The sequence below is a fragment of the Lucilia sericata genome, unplaced genomic scaffold (genome assembly GCF_015586225.1).
Source record: "Lucilia sericata isolate MDLA Ls3-8-SP2 unplaced genomic scaffold, ASM1558622v1 Contig000671F_arrow, whole genome shotgun sequence".
NCBI lineage: Eukaryota > Metazoa > Arthropoda > Insecta > Diptera > Calliphoridae > Lucilia > Lucilia sericata.
This window is the reverse complement of record NW_023994676.1, coordinates 183860-187797: the sequence shown is the minus strand read 5'-3', so window position 1 is coordinate 187797 and position 3938 is coordinate 183860.

Below are 3938 nucleotides of genomic sequence, written 5' to 3'. Positions count from 1 at the left end.
GAAGCATTCAAGTGTCTCGATTTTTTGAAACGGTGTAAGACATACTTCACTCCATCTGATCTTCTTACTATTTACACCACTTATATCCGACCGAAAATGGAATACAACTCTCATGTATGGGTCGGAGCTTCGAAGTCTATTTTGGAGCTACTCGACCGCGTACAGGAGAGGGCGAAGGTACTTATCGGTGACAGTAGGGTATCCAACTCTATTGATTCACTGGGGTGTATTTCACTGTTCTATCGATTCTACAATGGAATGTGTTCCTTTGAAATTAGGGAACTTGTTCCCGATACCCATATATTCTTGCGTAACACACGTCTTTCTTCAAGAACACACCCATTTGTGGTAGATTGGCCAGTGGACCGCACAACACATTACAGGAAAAACTCATTCTTCAGCCGCACTGTTCGTATGTGGAATAATTTTCCTGCAGAGGTATTCCCTCTCACTTTCGATATAAGAAGATTTAAATCAAATGTCCACAAACACTACTCCCTCTATCCTCCTTCCCACAACCTATTTTCCCAGTTCCAACACAATGCTTCCCATAAGTAGGGGTCATTCCCTGAGTGCTGGTCCAATTTAAAAAAAAAAGTAACAATACTGGCTTGACTAACATTGTACCTACTTATATCGGTGTTGATTTAATGGTGATTGTATGACATTCATATGTGTATATTTATAGACTCAGAATGTTTTGTTACCTAGATGATCCTCCTCAACTTGGTTTTATTAAAATCCCAGGTTTTGGAGGTGATACCAGTACCTCTAGTCCACCGCGACTTACCATTGGGAAATCTCAGTTACATGAGATATGGACAGAGATGCTAACTAATCTGATGCCACGGGAATCGTTAGTCCGCTGTGCATTGTTTCGGATTTTGTCATTTGTTGATTTTTTTCAAATCGATAATTTCTAGTTCAATCAAGTTCAAACATACGGATAGACGGACAGACATTAAACATACTTAGAAGTGGATATATGTAGATATGTTATTCTTGAAAGTATTTTATTAAAAATGTATTAAGACATGTTTGCTTCATCTTTCATTTCAAAGTCTTTTCCAAAAATCTTTATTATTTATATAACCATCATACAAAACCTAATTTTTAGTCCTAATTGTGTTTACAACACACAAACGGAAGTAAAGGAGTATATATCTTACTTAGAAACCAAATTTAAAAAAAAAAAACAATACTAAAACTTTAATCGTTTTCTTACATTCTCTTTTATCGAATTGTTCTAGCAATTTCTTAACTTCTTTCTACCTTTTACTTCAAGATTGGTTATTTTATTTTCTTGGCAAAACACAAAGAAAAGTTATGAATTTTTACGTATTACAAAAAAAGGAAGAAAAAAAAAACGCAGTCAAACTTGATGCCAAATAATATGTTCTTCACTTTTTGTTTGTAATAAAATATTACTAACAGCAGGTTACTAACTAAAATCAAATACCACTTAAGCCAACATCTAACCCAGCAACCCCCAACATTTATCAAAAAAAAATTTTTGCTACAATATTTCATATGTTACTTTGTCGATAGTAGAACTCATATTAACGTGGCAAGAAAAACAGTCGAAATTCCAAAAACTTATTCGTACAACGAAAAACATCATAAATTATGAGACGTTTGTCGCTAGATTACGTGTTGGTTTAATACTCCTCAGCACACATGACGACGTACGAAGAAGCAATGCCAACTTGAAACAAGTAAGAAATTATAGTCGGGCGAGGACGACCATATAATACCCTACACCTTTGACAAAAATATAATGTGATTTAGTGGCCATAATAAAGCATTTAAGTTGAATTGTGCCTTGCCTTAGATATACATACTTAAGCCGTTTATTGTTGAATAAAATTGTGGACATTTAAGTGAAATATTGATGGGGGCTTTTCATAGGGGCTAGGGTTATATGAGAACCTATTATTATGGAATTCGTGAGGGTCATCAAGTCTTGTATACAACTTGGTTTTTGCAGCTTTTTGTCGAGATATGAGTATATTAAACATAATTATGAACTTAAAAGCCCTATTCGGCGGGTTCAGTTGTATGGGGGCTAGGTGAAATAATGGACCGATGTAAACCATTTTCAACAGGCTTCATCTACGGTACCATACAAGATCATGTGCCAAATTTCATTGAATTATCTCCAAAATTGCGACCTGTAGTTTGATTACAAAGTTTAAAAGCCCTATTCGGGGGTTCAGTTGTATGGGGGCTAGGTGAAATAATGGACCGATGGTAACCATTTTCAATAGGCTTCGTCTACGGTACCATAAAAGATCATGTGCCAAATTTCATTAAATTATCGCCAAAATTGCGACCTGTAGTTTGATTACAAAGTTTAAAAGCCCTATTCGGGGGTTCAGTTGTATGGGGGCTAGGTGAAATAATGGACCGATCTTAACCATTTTCAATAGACTTCGTCCCTGGGACAATAGAAGATCATTTATCAAATTTCATTGAATTATCTTCAAAATTGCGACCTGTAGTTTGATTGCAAAGTTTACATGGACGGACGGACGGACAGACATAGCTAAATCTACTCAAAAAATGATTCTGATCCGAGTGGTATACTTTAAGGTGGGTATAGGACCAATATTATTGTGCGTTACAAACATCAGCACAAACCCAATATCCCTCCCCACTAAAGTGGTGTAGGGTATAAATACTAAAAGCAGATCTAACTATTATCGTAAGAAGAAAAATGTAAAATTCTTAGCAAATGCTACAGAAAACAAAAAAAAAAATATGATAAAGAATTTATTGGTAACAAACAGCAAAACAAAAAATATTGCCAACAACACATGTGACTCCAGCAAATACTATTGCTACAATTTATACTGCTTAAGCCGAAAGGACAAAAATGAAGAATCAGAATGAAACGAAGGAAACAAAAATGATGTATAATTTCTTATATGTTGTTAGTTTTTTTTTTCAATCCATGTTATTTTGGAATTAAACATATACACACACATAAATATCTTTATTTTTTTGTGCTTCTTGGTCTTATTTACTCTTTTCATATATTTATCCCTTGCAGCAAGTGTAATAGTTAGTGGCAACAAATTTACACCAGCTGTGACCTTTGACAAGATTTGAAAGTATAGTGGCAAAAATAAAATACAAATGATGATCCAGCCCTAACACCCTGTCCTTTAACCAACCCCTTCCCTAACAAACTTTCTACAATTGATAATCAGCTTAACACCAGGCAAATACTCCCACACCATACTTTATCCTTTCGAACATCTAACCAACCAACCACCCTCCCACCACCATTTTGGCAACAATAAAATCATCTCAGCAAAAGAAATTGTAACAACTTAAAAAAATAATCTCTTTAAAATAAAAACTCCAAGTTTTTTTTCAGCTTGTGTAAGCAAAAACACAAAACAAAAAAGTGGAAAACAAAAATTCGTTGTAACTATTGTTTGTCTAGTATAATTTTTTTATTTGTTCGAAAATCAGTTGCTGGTTGCCATAAAAAGTATTTGTGTAAATATCATGCTTTTAGTTCTATGAGCTTAAAGCAAAGTTTTTTGATTTTTGAATTGAATGTTTAGAAAGTAATGTATGCATCGAAGATGATTTGTAAGCGAAAGGTATGTACAATGTAAGTAGAATTAATTTCATTATACCCTACACCACTTCAGTGGGGAGGGTATATTGGGTTTGTGCTGATGTTTGTAACGCACAATAATATTGGTCCTATACCCACCTTAAAGTATACCAATCGGCTCAGAATAATTTTCTGAGTCGATTTAGCTATGTCCGTCCGTCTGTCCGTCCGTCCATGTAAACCTTGTAATCAAACTACAGGTCGCAATTTTGAAGATAATTCAATGAAATTTGATACATGATCTTCTATTGTCCCAGGGACGAAGCCTATTGAAAATGGTTAAGATCGTTCCATTATTTCACCTAGC